This window comes from Pan paniscus, chromosome 5 (assembly GCF_029289425.2).
Source record: "Pan paniscus chromosome 5, NHGRI_mPanPan1-v2.0_pri, whole genome shotgun sequence".
Classification (NCBI taxonomy): domain Eukaryota; kingdom Metazoa; phylum Chordata; class Mammalia; order Primates; family Hominidae; genus Pan; species Pan paniscus.
This window is the reverse complement of record NC_073254.2, coordinates 177398741-177417357: the sequence shown is the minus strand read 5'-3', so window position 1 is coordinate 177417357 and position 18617 is coordinate 177398741. Positions and strand designations below refer to the sequence as shown.

At 55.7% G+C, this 18617-nt stretch overlaps 1 protein-coding gene across 1 annotated transcript in view; it reads left to right on the top strand.

Annotated features, from left to right (window-relative positions):
- Positions 1–18617, top strand: part of TMEM242 (transmembrane protein 242) — a 117367-nt gene that overhangs the window by 11888 nt on the left and 86862 nt on the right. The gene's annotated exons all lie outside the window — the stretch shown is intronic.

Genomic DNA, 18617 nt, shown 5'->3' with positions numbered 1-18617 from the left:
CTGGGGCACTATGATGAGGCCGGGTGAGTGCACACTGGGACACTATGAGGAGGCTAGGTGAGCACACAGTGGGGCACTATGATGAGGCTAGGTGAGCGCACACTGGGACACTATGATGAGGGTAGGTGAGCGCACACTGGGACACTATGATGAGGCTACGTGAGTGCACACTGGGACACTATGAGGCCAGGTGAGCGCACACTGGGGCACTATGATGAAGCCAGGTGAGTGCACACTGGGGCACTATGATGAGGCTGGGTGAGCGCACACTGGGACACTATGATGAGGCCAGGTGAGTGCAAACTGGGGCACTATGATGAGGCCAGGTGAGCGGACACTGGTGCACTATGATGAGGGCAGGTAAGAGGACACTGGGACACTATGGTGACGCCAGGTTAGTGCACACAGGGGTACTATGATGAGGCTAGGAGAGCGCACACTGGGGCACTATGATGAGGCTCGGTGAGCAGACACTGGGACACTATGATGAGGCTAGGTGAGCGCACACTGGGGCACTACGATGAGGCCAGATGAGCGCACACTGGGACACTATGATGAGGCTATGTGAGCGCACACTGGGACACTATGATGAGGCTAGGTGAGCGCACACTGGGACTCTATGGTGAGGCTAGGTGAGCGCACATTGGGACACTATGATGGGGCAAGTAGAGTGCACACTGGGGCACTATGATGAGGCTCGGTGAGCGGACACTGGGACACTATGATGAGGCTAGGTGAGTGCACACTGGGACACTATGATGAGGCCAGGTGAGCGCACACTGGGTCAGTATGATGAGGCCGGGTGAGCGCACACTGGGACACTGTGATGAGGCCGGGTGAGTGCACACTGGGGCACTATGATGAGGCTAGTTGAGCGGACATTGGGGCACTATGATGAGGGTAGGTGAGCGGACACTGGGAAACTATGGTGAGGCCGGGTGAGTGCACTCTGGGGCACTATGATCAGCCTAGGTGAGTGCACACTGGGACACTATGATGAGGCTAGGTGAGTGCACACTGGAACACTATGATGAGGCTAGGTGATCACACACTGGGGCACTATGATGAGGCCGGGTGAGTGCACACTGGGACACTATGAGGAGGCTAGGTGAGCACACAGTGGGGCACTATGATGAGGCTAGGTGAGCGCACACTGGGACACTATGATGAGGCCAGGTGAGCGCACACTGGGACACTATGATGAGGCTAGGTGAGTGCACACTGGGGCACTATGATGAGGCCAGGTGAGCGCACACTGGGACACTATGATGAGGCCAGGTGAGTGCACACTGGGGCACTATGATGAGGCTAGGTGAGGAGACACTGGGGCACTATGATGAGGCTAGGTGAGCGGACACTGGGGCACTATGATGAGGCTAGGTGAGCGCAGACTGCGGCAGTATGATGAGGCTAGGTGAGTTCATACTGGGACACTATGATGAGGCTAGGTGAGTGCACACTGGGACACTGTGATGAGGCCAGGTGACTGCACACTGGGATACTATGATGAGGCCAGGTGAGCGCACACTGGGTCACTATGATGAGGCCAGGTGAGTGCACACTGGGTCACTATGATGAGGCCGGGTGAGCGCACACTGGGACACTATGATGAGGCTGGGTGAGTCCACACTGGGGCACTATGATGAGGCTATGTGAGTGGACACTGGGATACTATGATGAGGTCGGGTGAGCGCACACTGGGACACTATGATGAGGCTAGGTGAGCGCACACTGGGACACTATGATGAGGCTAGGTGAGTTCATACTGGGACACTATGATGAGGCTTGGTGAGTGCACACTGGGACACTATGAGTCCGAGTGAGCGCACACTGGGACACTATGACGAGGCTAGGTGAGTGCACACGGGGGCACTATGATGAGGCTAGGTGAGTGCACACTGGGTCACTATGATGAGGCTCGGTGAGCGGACACTGGGACACTATGTTGAGTCTAGGTGAGTGCACACTTCGACAGTATGATGAGGCCGGGTGAGTGCACACTGGGGCACTATGATGAGGCTAGGTGAGCACCCACTGGGGCACTGTGATGAGGCTAGGTGAGCCCACACTGGGACACTATGATCAGGCCAGGTGAGCGCACACTGGGACACTATGATGAGGCTAGAAGAGCACACACTGGGACAGTATGATGAGGCTATGTGAGTGCACACGGGGGCGCTATGATGAGGCCAGGTGAGCGCACACTGGGGCGCTATGATGAGGCTAGGTGAGTGCACACTGGGACACTATGATGAGGACAGGTGAGTGCACACTGGGACACTATGATGAGGCCAGGTGAGTGGACACTGGGGAACTATGATGAGGCTAGGTGAGTGCACACTGGGAAACTATGATGAGGCCGTTGAGTGCACTCTGGGGCACTATGATGAGGCTAGTTGAGCGGACACTGACACACTATGATAAGGCTAGGTGAGCGCACATGGGAAACTATGATGAGGCCGTTGAGTGCACTCTGGGGCACTATGATCAGGCTAGGTGAGTGCACACTGGGAAACGATGAGACCGGGTGAGCCTACACTGGGACACTATGATGAGGCTAGGTGAGCACACACTGGGGCACTATTATGAGGCCAGGTGAGCGCACAGTCGGATACTATGATGAGGCTAGGTGAGCACACCCTGGGGCACTATGATGAGGCCGGTTGAGTGCACACTGGGACACTATGATGAGGCTAGGTGAGGGCACACTGGGGCACTATGATGAGACCAGGTGAGCGCACACTGGGACACTATGATGAGGCCAGGTGAGCGCACACTGGGACACTATGATGAGGCCAGGTGAGCGCACACTGGGACACTATGATGAGGCCGGGTGAGCGCATAGTGGGACACTGATGAGGCCAAGTGAGTGCACACTGGGACAGTATGATGAGACCGGGTGAGGGCACAATGGGGTACTATGATGAGGCCAGGTGAGCGCACACTGGGACACTATGATGAGGCCAGGTGAGCGCACACTGGGACACTACAATGAGGCCGGGTGAGCGCGCACTGGGGTACTACGATGAGGCCGGGTGAGCGCACACTGGGACACTATGATGAGGCCAGGTGAACGCACACTGAGGCACTATGATGAGGCTAGGTGAGTGCACACTGGGGCACTATGATGAGGCTAGGTGAGTGCACACTGGGGCACTATGATGAGGCCAGGTGAGTTCACACTGGGACACTATGATGAGGCCGGGTGAGGGCACACTGGGGAACTATGATGAGGCCGGGTGAGTGCACACTGGGACAGTATGATGAGGCCAGGTGAGTGCACACTGGGACACTATGATGAGGGTAGATGAGCGCACACTGGGACACTATAATGAGGCTAGGTGAGCGCACACTGGGGCACTATGATGAGTCCAGGTGAACGCACACTGCGACACTAGGATGAGGCCAGGTGAGTGAACACTGGGACACTATGTTGAGGCCAGGTGAGCGTACACTGGGGCACTATGATGAGGCCGGCTGAGCGCACACTGGGGCACTATGATGCGGCTGCGTGAGTGCACAGTGGGACAGTATGAGGCCGGGTGAGCTTACACTGGGACACTATGATGAGGCCGGGTGAGCGGACACTGGGATAGTATGATGAGGCCAAGTGAGTTCACACTGGGGCACTATGATAAGGCTAGTTGAGCGGACACTGGGACACTATGATGAGGGTAGGTGAGTGGACACTGGGAAACTATGATGAGGCCGGGTGAGTGCACCCTGCGGCACTATGATCAGGCTAGGTGAGTGCACACTGGGATACTATGATGAGGCCGCGTGAGCGTTCACTGGGACACTATGATGAGGCTAGGTGAGCACACACTGGGGCACTATTATGAGGCCAGGTGAGTGCAGAGTGGTACACTATGATGAGGCTAGGTGAGAACACACTGGGACACTATGATGAGGCCAGGTGAGCGCACACTGGGACACTATGATGAGGCTAGATGAGTCCACACTGGGGCACTATGATGAGGCCAGGTGAGCGCACACTGGGACACTATGATGAGGCCAGGTGAGTGCACACTGGGACACTATGATGAGGCCAGGTGAGTGCACACTGGGACAGTATGATGAGGCCAGGTGAGTGCACACTGGGACACTATGATGAGGGTAGATGAGCGCACACTGGGACACTATAATGAGGCTAGGTGAGCGCACACTGGGGCACTATGATGAGGCCAGGTGAGCGGACACTGGGACACTATGATGAGGCCACGTGAGTTCACACTGGGACACTATGATGAGGCTAGGTGAGCGCACACTGGGGCACTATGATGAGGCTAGGTTAGCGGACACTGTGGCACTATGATGAGGCTACCTGAGCGGATAATGGGACACTATGATGAGGCCAGGTGAGTGCACACTGGGACAGTATGATGAGGCCAGGTGCGCGCACAGTGGGGCACTATGATGAGGCTGGGTGACCGCACACTGGGACAGTATGATTAGGCTGGGTGAGCCAACACCTGGGCATTATGATGAGGACACTATTATTAGGCTGGGTGAGCCGACACCTGGGCATTATGATGAGGCTAGGTGAGTGCATAGTGGGACAGTATGATGAGGCTAGGTGAGGGCACACTGGGGCACTATGATGAGGCTAGGTGAGCGGACACTGGGGCACTATGATGAGGCTAGGTGAGCGCAGACTGCGGCAGTATGATGAGGCTAGGTGAGTTCATACTGGGACACTATGATGAGGCTAGGTGAGTGCACACTGGGACACTGTGATGAGGCCAGGTGACTGCACACTGGGATACTATGATGAGGCCACGTGAGCGCACACTGGGTCACTATGATGCGGCCAGGTGAGTGCACACTGGGTCACTATGATGAGGCCGGGTGAGCGCACACTGGGACACTATGATGAGGCTGGGTGAGTCCACACTGGGGCACTATGATGAGGCTATGTGAGTGGACACTGGGATACTATGATGAGGTCGGGTGAGCGCACACTGGGACACTATGATGAGGCTAGGTGAGCGCACACTGGGACACTATGATGAGGCTAGGTGAGTTCATACTGGGACACTATGATGAGGCTTGGTGAGTGCACACTGGGACACTATGAGTCCGAGTGAGCGCACACTGGGACACTATGACGAGGCTAGGTGAGTGCACACGGGGGCACTATGATGAGGCTAGGTGAGTGCACACTGGGTCACTATGATGAGGCTCGGTGAGCGGACACTGGGACACTATGTTGAGTCTAGGTGAGTGCACACTTCGACAGTATGATGAGGCCGGGTGAGTGCACACTGGGGCACTACGATGAGGCTAGGTGAGCACCCACTGGGGCACTGTGATGAGGCTAGGTGAGCCCACACTGGGACACTATGATCAGGCCAGGTGAGCGCACACTGGGACACTATGATGAGGCTAGAAGAGCACACACTGGGACAGTATGATGAGGCTATGTGAGTGCACACGGGGGCGCCATGATGAGGCCAGGTGAGCGCACACTGGGGCGCTATGATGAGGCTAGGTGAGTGCACACTGGGACACTATGATGAGGACAGGTGAGTGCACACTGGGACACTATGATGAGGCCAGGTGAGTGGACACTGGGGAACTATGATGAGGCTAGGTGAGTGCACACTGGGAAACTATGATGAGGCCGTTGAGTGCACTCTGGGGCACTATGATGAGGCTAGTTGAGTGGACACTGACACACTATGATGAGGCTAGGTGAGCGCACATGGGAAACTATGATGAGGCCGTTGAGTGCACTCTGGGGCACTATGATCAGGCTAGGTGAGTGCACACTGGGAAACGATGAGACCGGGTGAGCCTACACTGGGACACTATGATGAGGCTAGGTGAGCACACACTGGGGCACTATTATGAGGCCAGGTGAGCGCACAGTCGGATACTATGATGAGGCTAGGTGAGCACACCCTGGGGCACTATGATGAGGCCGGTTGAGTGCACACTGGGACACTATGATGAGGCTAGGTGAGGGCACACTGGGGCACTATGATGAGACCAGGTGAGCGCACACTGGGACACTATGATGAGGCCAGGTGAGCGCACACTGGGACACTATGATGAGGCCAGGTGAGCGCACACTGGGACACTATGATGAGGCCGGGTGAGCGCATAGTGGGACACTGATGAGGCCAAGTGAGTGCACACTGGGACAGTATGATGAGACCGGGTGAGGGCACAATGGGGTACTATGATGAGGCCAGGTGAGCGCACACTGGGACACTATGATGAGGCCAGGTGAGCGCACACTGGGACACTACAATGAGGCCGGGTGAGCGCGCACTGGGGTACTACGATGAGGCCGGGTGAGCGCACACTGGGACACTATGATGAGGCCAGGTGAACGCACACTGAGGCACTATGATGAGGCTAGGTGAGTGCACACTGGGGCACTATGATGAGGCTAGGTGAGTGCACACTGGGGCACTATGATGAGGCCAGGTGAGTTCACACTGGGACACTATGATGAGGCCGGGTGAGGGCACACTGGGGAACTATGATGAGGCTGGGTGAGTGCACACTGGGACAGTATGATGAGGCCAGGTGAGTGCACACTGGGACACTATGATGAGGGTAGATGAGCGCACACTGGGACACTATAATGAGGCTAGGTGAGCGCACACTGGGGCACTATGATGAGTCCAGGTGAACGCACACTGCGACACTAGGATGAGGCCAGGTGAGTGAACACTGGGACACTATGTTGAGGCCAGGTGAGCGTACACTGGGGCACTATGATGAGGCCGGCTGAGCGCACACTGGGGCACTATGATGCGGCTGCGTGAGTGCACACTGGGACAGTATGAGGCCGGGTGAGCTTACACTGGGACACTATGATGAGGCCGGGTGAGCGGACACTGGGATAGTATGATGAGGCCAAGTGAGTTCACACTGGGGCACTATGATAAGGCTAGTTGAGCGGACACTGGGACACTATGATGAGGGTAGGTGAGTGGACACTGGGAAACTATGATGAGGCGGGGTGAGTGCACTCTGCGGCACTATGATCAGGCTAGGTGAGTGCACACTGGGATACTATGATGAGGCCGTGTGAGCGTTCACTGGGACACTATGATGAGGCTAGGTGAGCACACACTGGGGCACTATTATGAGGCCAGGTGAGTGCAGAGTGGTACACTATGATGAGGCTAGGTGAGAACACACTGGGACACTATGATGAGGCCAGGTGAGCGCACACTGGGACACTATGATGAGGCTAGATGAGTCCACACTGGGGCACTATGATGAGGCCAGGTGAGCGCACACTGGGACACTATGATGAGGCCAGGTGAGTGCACACTGGGACACTATGATGAGGCCAGGTGAGTGCACACTGGGACAGTATGATGAGGCCAGGTGAGTGCACACTGGGACACTATGATGAGGGTAGATGAGCGCACACTGGGACACTATAATGAGGCTAGGTGAGCGCACACTGGGGCACTATGATGAGGCCAGGTGAGCGGACACTGGGACACTATGATGAGGCCACGTGAGTTCACACTGGGACACTATGATGAGGCTAGGTGAGCGCACACTGGGGCACTATGATGAGGCTAGGTTAGCGGACACTGGGGCACTATGATGAGGCTACCTGAGCGGATACTGGGACACTATGATGAGGCCAGGTGAGTGCACACTGGGACAGTATGATGAGGCCAGGTGCGCGCACAGTGGGGCACTATGATGAGGCTGGGTGACCGCACTCTGGGACAGTATGATTAGGCTGGGTGAGCCAACACCTGGGCATTATGATGAGGACACTATTATTAGGCTGGGTGAGCCGACACCTGGGCATTATGATGAGGCTAGGTGAGTGCACAGTGGGACAGTATGATGAGGCTAGGTGAGGGCACACTGGGGCACTATGATGAGATAGGTGAGCGCAGACTGGGGCACTATAATGGGGCTACGTGAGTGCACACTGGGACACTATGATGAGGCCAGGTGAGTGCACACTGGGACACTATGATGAGGCCAGGTGAGCGCACACTGGGACACTATGATGAGACCAGGTGAGCGCACACTGGGTAACTATGATGCAGCCGGATGAGCGCACACTGGGACACTATGATGAGGCTAGGTGAGTGCACACTGGGGCACTCTAATGAGGCTAGGTGTGTGCACACTGAGGCACTATGATGAGGCTAGGTGAGCGCACACTGGGGCACTAAGATGAGGCTAGGTGAGGGCACAGTGGGACACTATGATGAGGCCGGCTGTGTGCACACTGGGACACTACGATGAGGCCAGGTGAGTTCACACTGGGACACTATGATGAGGCCAGGTGAGCGCACACTGGGTCACTATGATGAGGCCGGGTGAGTGCACACTGGGACACTATGATGAGGCTGGGTGAGTCCACACTGGGGCACTATGATGAGGCTATGTGATTGCACACTGGGATACTATGATGAGGTCGCGTGAGCGCACACTGGGACACTATGATGAGGCAAAGTGAGTGCACACTGGGACACTATGAGTCCGGGTGAGCGCACACTGGGACAGTGTGATGACGCTGCGTGAGTGCACACTGGGGCACTATGATGAGGCTAGGTGGGTGCAAACTGGGTCACTATGATGAGGCTCGGTGAGTGGACATTGGGACACTATGTTGAGGCTAGGTGAGTGCACACTTGGGCGGTATGATGAGGCTGCGTGAGTGCACACTGGGACACTACGATGAAGGTAGGTGAGCACATACTGGGGCACTGTGATGAGGCTAGAAGAGCACACACTGGGACAGTATGATGAGGCTACGTGAGTGCCCACTGGGGCAATATGATGGGCCCAGGTGAGCGCACACTGCGACACTATGATGAGGCTAGGTGAGTGCACACTGGGACACTATGATGAGGCTAGGTGCCTGCACACTGGGACACTATGATGAGGCTAGGTGAGTGCACACTGGGACAGTATGTGGAGGCTAGGTGCGTGCACACTGGGACACTATGATGCGGATAGGTGAGTGTACACTGGGGCACTATGTTGAGGGTAGATGAGCGCCCACTGGGGCACTATGATGAGGCCAGGTGAGTGCACACTGTGGCACTATGATGAGGCCAGGTGAGCGCACGGTGGGACACCATGATGAGGCTAGGTAAGCACACACTGGGACACTATGATGAGGCTAGATGAGCGCACAGTAGGGTAGTATGGTGAGGCCGGGTGAGCGCCCACTGGGACACTATGATGCGGCTGCGTGAGCGCACACTGGGACACTATGAGGCCGGGTGAGCGTACACTGGGACACTATGATGAGGCTGGGTGAGCGGACACTGGGATAGTATGATAAGGCCAGATGAGTGCACACTGGGGCACTATGATAAGGCTAGTTGAGCGGACACTGGCACACTATGATGAGGGTAGGTGAGCGGACACTGGGAAACTATGATGAGACCGGGTGAGTGCACTCTGCGGCACTATGATCAGGCTAGGTGAGTGCACACTGGGATACTATGATGAGGCCGCGTGAGCGTTCACTGGGACACTATGATGAGGCTAGGTGAGCACACACTGGGGCACTATTATGAGGCCAGGTGAGCGCAGAGTGGTACACTATGATGAGGCTAGGTGAGAACACACTGGGGCACTATGATGAGGCTAGGTGAGTGCACACTGGGACACTATGATGAGTCCAGGTGAGCGCACACTGGGACGCTATGATGAGGCTAGATGACTCCACACTGGGGCACTATGATGAGGCCAGGTGAGCGCACACTGCGACACTATGATGAGGCCAGGTGAGTGCACACTGGGACACTATGATGAGGCCAGGTGAGTGCACACTGGGACAGTATGATGAGGCCAGGTGAGGGCACACTGGGACACTATGATGAGGGGAGATGAGCGCAGACTGGGGCACTATGATGAGGCCAGGTGAGCGGACACTGGGAAACTATGATGAGGCCAGGTGAGTGCACACTGGGACACTATGATGAGGCCAGGTGAGTGCACACTGGGACACTATGATGAGGCCACGTGAGTTCACACTGGGGCACTATGATGAGGCTAGGTGAGCGCACAGTAGGGCACTATGATGAGGCTAGGTGAATGCACAGTGGGACACTATGATGAGGCTAGGTGAGCGGATACTGGGACACTATGATGAGGCTAGGTGAGCGCACACTGGGACAGTATGATGAGGCCGGGTGAGTTCACACTGGGACACTATGATGAGGCCAGTTGAGTGCACACTGGGACAGTATGATGAGGCCAGGTGAGTGCACACTGGGACACTATGATGAGGCTTGGTGAGCGCACACTGGGAAACTATGATGAGGTTAGGTGAGTGCACACTGGGGCACTATGATGAGGCTAGGTGAGCAGACACTGGAGCACTGTGATGAGGCTAGGTGAGCGGACACTGGGGCCCTATGATGAGGCTAGGTGAGTGCACACTGGGACACTATGATGAGGCTAGGTGAGAGCACACTGGGGCACTATGATGCGGCCAGGTGAGCTCACACTGGGGCACTATGATGAGGAGAGGTGAGTGCACACTGGGACACTGATGAGGCTAGTTGAGTGCATACTGGGGCACTATGATGAGGCTAGGTGAGTGCACACTGGGACACTATGATGAGGCCACGTCAGTGCACACTGGGGCACTATGATGAGGCCACGTGAATGCACACTGGGGCAGTATGATGAGGCCGGGTGAGTGCACAGTGGGGGACTATGATGAGGCTAGGTGAGCGGACACTGTGGCACTATGATGAGTCTAGGTGAGCGCACAATGGGGCACTATGATGTTAGGTTAGCGCAAACTGGGAGACTATGATGAGGTTAGGTGAGTGCACACTGGGGCACTATGATGAGGCTAGGTGAGTGCACACTGGGACACTATGATGAGGCCACGTCAGTGCACACTGGGGCACTATGATGAGGCCACGTGAATGCACACTGGGGCAGTATGATGAGGCCGGGTGAGTGCACAGTGGGGGACTATGATGAGGCTAGGTGAGCGGACACTGTGGCACTATGATGAGTCTAGGTGAGCGCACAATGGGGCACTATGATGTTAGGTTAGCGCAAACTGGGAGACTATGATGAGGTTAGGTGAGTGCACACTGGGGCACTATGATGAGGCTAGGTGAGCAGACACTGGGGCACTGTGATGAGGCTAGGTGAGCGGATACTGGGGCACTATGATGAGGCTAGGTGAGTGCACACTGGGACACTATGATGAGGCTAGGTGAGAGCACACTGGGGCACTATGATGAGGCTAGGGTAGAGCACACTGGGACATTATGATGAGGGTAGGTGAGTGCACACTGGGACACTATGATGCGGCCAGGTGAGCTCACACTGGGGCACTATGATGAGGAGAGGTGAGTGCACACTGGGACACTGATGAGGCTAGTTGAGTGCATACTGTGGCACTATGATGAGGCTAGGTGAGTGCACACTGGGACACTATGATGAGGCCACGTCAGTGCACACTGGGGCACTATGATGAGGCCACGTGAATGCACACTGGGGCAGTATGATGAGGCCGGGTGAGTGCACAGTGGGGGACTATGATGAGGCTAGGTGAGCGGACACTGTGGCACTATGATGAGTCTAGGTGAGTGCACAATGGGGCACTATGATGAGGTTAGGTTAGCGCAAACTGGGAGACTATGATGAGGTTAGGTGAGTGCACACTGGGGCACTATGATGAGGCTAGGTGAGCAGACACTGGGGCACTATGATGAGGCTAGGTGAGCGGACATTGGGGCACTGTGATGAGGTTTGGTTAGCGCAGACTGTGGTAGTATGATGAGGCTAGGTGAGTGCACACTGGGACACTATGATGAGGCCAGGTGAGCGCACACTGGGACACTATGATGAGGCCAGGTGAGTGCACACTGGGACAGTACGATGAGGCCAGGTGCGCGCACAGTGGTGCACTGTGATGAGGCTGGGTGAGCGCACACTGGGACACTATGATTAGGCTGGGTGAGCCGACACCTGGGCATTATGATGAGGACACTATGATTAGGCTGGATGAGCCAACACCTGGGCATTATGATGAGGCTAGGTGAGTGCACACTGGGACACTATGTTGAGGCCTGGTGAGCACACACTGGGGCACTATGATGAGATCGGTGAGAGGAGACTGGGGCACTATGATGGGATAGGTGAGTGCACACTGGGACACTATGATGAGGCTAGGTGAGTGCACACTGGGGCACTATGATGAGGCTAGGTGAGTGCACATTGGGGCACTATGTTGAGGCTAGGTGAGCAGACATTGGAGCACTATGATGAGGCTAGGTGAGCGGACACTGGGGCACTATGATGAGGCTAGGTGAGCGGATACTGGGACACTATGATTGACAGGTGAGTGCACACTGGGACAGTATGATGAGGCCAGGTGCACGCACAGTGAGGCACTATGATGAGGCTGAGTGAGCGCACACTGGGACACTATGATTAGGCAGGGTGAGCCGACACCTGGGCATTATGATGAGGACGCTATGATAAGGCTGGGTGAGCCGAAACCCGGGCATTATGATGAGGCTAGGTGAGTGCACAGTTGGACAGTATGATGAGGCTAGGTGAGGGCACACTGATGCACTATGATGAGATAGGTGAGTGCAGACTGGGGCACTATGATGGGGCTAGGTGAGTGCACACTGGGAGACTATGATGAGGCCAGGTGAGTGCACACTGGGACACTATGATGAGGCCAGGTGAGCGCACTCTGGGACACTATGATTAGGCCAGGTGAGCGCACACTGGGTAACTATGATACGGCCGGATGAGCACACACTGGGACACTATGATGAGGCTAGATGAGTGCACACTGGGGCACTATGATGAGGCTAGGTGAGTGCACACTGGGGCACTATGATGAGGCTAGGTGAGCGCACAGTGGGGCAGTATGATGAGGCTAGGTGTGGGCACAGTGGGACACTATGATGAGGCCGGTTGAGTGCACACTGGGACACTATGATGAGGCCAGGTGAGTTCACACTGGGACACTATCATGAGGCCAGGTGAGCGCACACTGGGTCGCTATGATGGGGCCAGGTGAGTGCACACTGGGTCAGTATGATGAGGCCGTGTGAGTCCACACTGGGACAGTATGATGAGGCTGGGTGAGTCCACACTGGGACACTATGATGAGACTAGGTGAGTGCACACTGGGACACTATGAGTCCGGGTCAGCGCACAGTGGGACACTGTGATGAGGTTAGGTGAGTGCACACTGGGACACTGTGATGAGGCTAGGTGAGCGCAAACTGGGTTACTATGATGAGGCTCGGTGAGCGGACACTGGGACACTATGTTGAGGCTAGGTGAGAGCACACTTGGGCAGTATGATGAGGCCGGGTGAGTGCACACTGGGACACTACGATGAGGCTAGGTGAGCACACACTGGGGCACTGTGATGAGGCTAGAAGAGCACACACTGGGACAGTATGATGAGTCTACGTGAGTGCCCACTGGGGCACTATGATGGGGCCAGGTGAGCGCACACTGGGGCATTATGACGAGGCTAGGTGAGTGCACACTGGGACACTATGATGCGGATAGGTGAGTGCACACTGGGACACTATGATTCGGATAGGTGAGTGCACACTGGTGCACTGTGTTGAGGGTAGGTGAGCGCCCACTGGGGCAGTATAATGAGGTCAGGTGAGTGCACACTGCCGCACTATGAGGAGGCCAGGTGAGCGCACGGTGGGACACTGATGAGGCTAGGTGAGCACACACTGGGGCACTATGATGAGGCTAGGTGAGCGTTCACTGGGGTAGTATGGTGATGCCGGGTGAGCGCCCACTGGGACACTATGATGAGGCTACGTGAGTGCACACTGGGGCACTATGATGAGACCGAATGAGTGCACATTTGGACACTATGATGAAGTTAGGTGAGCGCAAACTGGGACAGTCTGATGAGGCCGGGTGAGCGCACACTGGGACACTATGATGAGGCTAGGTGAGAGCAGATTGGGGCACTATGATGAGGCTAGGTTAGTGCACACTGGGACACTATGATGAGGCTAGGTGAGTGCACACTGGGATACTATGATGAGGCCAGGTGAGCGCACACTGGGGCACTATGATGAGGAGAGGTGAGTGCACACTGGGACACTATGATGAGGCTAGTTGAGTGCACACTGTGGCACTATGATGAGGCTAGGTGAGTGCACACTGGGACACTATGATGAGGCCAGGTCAGTGCACACTGGGGCACTATGATGAGGCCAGGTGAATGCACAGTGGGGCACTATGATGAGGCCAGGTGAGTGCACACTGGGGCAGTATGATAAGGCTAGGTGCCGCACACTGGGACAGTATGATGATGCTATGTGAGTGCACACGGGGCACTATGATGAGGCTAGGTGAGTGCACACTGGGGCACTATAATGAGGCTAGGTGAGTGCACACTGGGGCACTACGATGAGGCTAGGTGAGTGCACAGTGGGACACTATGATGAGGCTAGGTGAGTGCACACTGGGACACTGTGATGAGGCTAGGTGAGTGCACACTGGGATATTATGATTAGGCCAGGTGAGCTCAGACTGAGTCACTATGATGAGGCCAGGTGAGTGCACACGGGGTCACTATGATGAGGCCGGGTGAGCGCACACTGGGACACTATGATCAGGCTGGGTGGGTCCACACTGGGGCACTATGAAGAGGCTATGTGAGTGGACACTGGGATACTATGATGAGGACGAGTGAGCGCACACTGGGACACTATGATGTGGCTAGGTGAGCGCACACTGGGGCAGTATGATGAGGCTTGGTGAGCGGACACTGGGACACTATGATGAGGCCAGGTGAGTGCACACTGGGGCACTATCATGAGTCCAGGTGAACGCACCCTGGGACACTAGGATGAGGCCAGGTGAGTGAACACTGAGACACTATGTTGAGGCCAGGTGAGCGCACACTGGGACACTATGAGGCCGGGTGAGCGCACACTGGGACACTATGATGAGGCCGGGTGACCAGACACTGCGATACTATGATGAGGCCAGGTGAGTGCACACTGGGGCACTATGATGAGGCTAGTTCAGCGGACACTGGGGCACTATGATGAGGGTAGGTGAGCGGACACTGGGAAACTATGATGAGGCCGGGTGAGTGCACTCTGCGGCACTATGATCAGGCTAGATGAGTGCACACTGGGATACTTTGATGAGGCCGCGTGAGCGTTCACTGGGACAGTATGATGAGGCTAGGTGAGCACACACTGGGGCACTATTATGAGGCCACTTGAGCGCAGAGTGGTACACTATGATGAGGCTAGGTGAGAACACACTGGGGCACTATGATGAGTCTAGGTGAGCGCACACTGGGACACTAAGATGAGGCCAGGTGAGCGCACACTGGGACACTATGATGAGGCCAGGTGAGTGCACACTGAGTCACTATGATGAGGCCGGGTGAGTGCACACTGGCACACTATGATGAGGCTGGGTGAGTCCACACTGGGGCACTATGATGAGGCTATGTGACTGCACACTGGGATACTATGATGAGGTCCCGTGAGCGTTCACTGGGACACTTTGATGAAGCTAGGTGAGCGCACACTGGGGCACTATTATGAGGCCAGGTGAGCGCAGAGTGGTACACTATGATGAGGCTAGGTGAGAACACACTGGGGCACTATGATGAGTCTAGGTGAGCGCACACTGGGACACTAAGATGAGGCCAGGTGAGCGCACACTGGGACACTATGATGAGGCTAGGTGAGTGCACACTGGGACACTATGATGAGGCTAGGTGAGTGCACACTGGGACACTATGAGTCCGGGTGAGCGCACACTGGTACACTGTGATGACGCTAGGTTAGTGCACACTGGGGCACTATGATGAGGCTAGGTGAGCGCAAACTGGGTCAGTATGATGAGGCTCGGTGAGCGGACATTCGGACACTATGTTGAGGCTAGGTGTGTGCACACTTGGGCGGTATGATGAGGCTGGGTGAGTGCACACTGGGACACTACGGTGAGGCTAGGTGAGCACACACTGGGGCACTGTGATGAGGCTAGAAGAGCACACAGTGGGACAGTATGATGAGGCTACGTGAGTGCCCACTGGGGCACTATGATGGGGCCAGGTGAGCGCACACTGGGGCACTATGATGAGGCTAGGTGAGTGCACACTGGGACACTATGATGAGGCTAGGTGCCTGCACACTGGGACACTATGATGAGGCTAGGTGAGTGCACACTGGGACACTATGAGGAGGGTAGGTGCGTGCACACTGAGACACTATGATGAGGCTAGGTGAGTGCACACTGGGACACTATGATGCGAATAGGTGAGTGCACACTGGGGCACTATGTTGAGGGTAGATGAGCGCCCACTGGGGCACTATGATGAGGCCAGGTGAGTGCACACTGCGGCACTATGATGAGGCCAGGTGAGCGCACGGTGGGACACCATGATGAGGCTAGGTGAGCAGACACTGGGGCACTATGATGTGGCTAGGTGAGCGCACACTGGGGTAGTATGGTGAGGCCGGGTGAGCGCCCACTGGGACACTATGATGAGGCTAGGTGAGTGCACACTGGGGCACTTTGATGAGGCCTAGTGAGTGCACACTTGGACACTATGATGAAGTTAGGTGAGCGCAAACTGGGACACTATAATGAGGCCGGGTGAGCGCACCCGGGGGCACTATGATGAGGCTAGGTGAACCCAGACTGGGGCACTATTATGAGGGTAGGTGAGCGCACACTGGGACACTATGATGAGGCTAGGTGAGCAGACACTGGGGCATTATGATGAGGCTAGGTGACTGCAGAGTGGGACACTATGATGAGGCTAGGTGAGTGCAGAGTGGGACACTATGATGAGGCTAGGTGAGCACACACTGGGACACTATGATGAGGCTAGATGAGCGCACACTGGGACAGTATGATGAGGCTATGTGAGCGCACACTGGGACACTATGATGAGGGTAGGTGAGCGCACACTGAGACTCTATGATGAGGCTAGGTGAGCGCACACGGGGACACTATGATGAGGCTAGGTCAGCGCTCATTGGGACACTATGATGAGGCAAGCTGAGGGCATACTGGGGCACTATGATGAGGCTCGGTGAGCGGACACTGGGACACTATGATGAGGCTAGGTGAGTGCACACTGGGGCACTATGATGAGTCATGGTGAGCGCACACTGGGCCACTGTGATGAGGCCGGTTGAGCGCAGACTGGGACACTAGGATGAGGCCGGGTGAGTGCACACTGGGGCACTATGATCAGGCTAGTTGAGCGGACACTGGGGCACTGTGATGAGGGTAGGTGAACGGACACTGGGAAACTATGATGAGGCCGGATTAGTGCCCTCTGGGGCACTATTATCAGGCTAGGTGAGTGCACACTGGGACACTATGATGAGGCTGGGTGAGCGTACACTGGGAAAATATGATGAGGCTAGGTGAGCACACACTGGGGCACTATGATGAGGCCAGGTGAGCACACAGTGGGATACTGTGATGAGGCTACGTGAGCACACCCTTGGGCACTATGATGAGGCCAGGTGAGCGGACACTGGGACACTATGATGAGACCAGGTGAGTGCACACTGGGACACTATGATGAGTCCAGGTGAGTGCACACTGGGACAGTATGATGAGGCCAGGTGAGTTCAAACTGGGGCACTATGATGAGGCTAGGTCAGTTCACACTGGGACACTATGATGAGGCTAGGTGAGTGCACACTGGGGCAATATGATGAGGCTATGTGAGCGGACACTGGGACACTATGATGAGACTAGGTTAGCGCACACTGAGACAGTATGATGAGGGCGGGTGAGAGCACACTGGGATACTGATGAGGCCAGGTGAGTGCACACTGGGATACTATGATGAGGCCAGGTGAGTGCACACTGGGACACTATGATGAGGCCAGGTAAGTGCACACTGGGACACTATTATGAGGCTAGGTGAGCGGACACTGGCAGACTGTGATGAGGCTAGGTGAGTGCACTCTGGGGTAGTATAATGAGGCCAGGTGAGTGCACACTGGGGCACTATGATGAGGCCAGGTTAGCGCACACTGGGCCACTATGATGATGCCGGGTGAGCACACTCTGGGACAGTATGATGAGGCCGGGTGAGTTCACACTGGGACACTATGATGAGGCCAGTTCAGTGCACACTGGGATAGTATGATGAGGCCAGGTGAGTGCACACTGGGACACTATGATGAGGCTTGGTGAGCTCACAGTGGGAAACTATGATGAGGTTAGGTGAGTGCACACTGGGGCACTGTGATGAGGCTAGGTGAGCAGACACTGGAGCACTATGATGAGGCTAGGTGAGCGGACACTGGGGCACTATGATGAGGCTAGGTGAGCGGATACTGGGACACTATGATGAGGCCAGGTGAGTGCACACTGGGACAGTATGATGAGGCCATGTGCGCACACAGTGGGGCACTATGATGAGGCTGGGTGAGCGCACACTGGGACACTATGATTAGGCTAGGTGAGTGCACACTGGGACACTATGATGAGGCTAGGTGAGAGCACACTGGGGCACTATGATGAGGCTAGGGTAGAGCACACTGGGACATTATGATGAGGCTAGGTGAGTGCACACTGGGACACTATGATGCGGCCAGGTGAGCTCACACTGGGGCACTATGATGAGGAGAGGTGAGTGC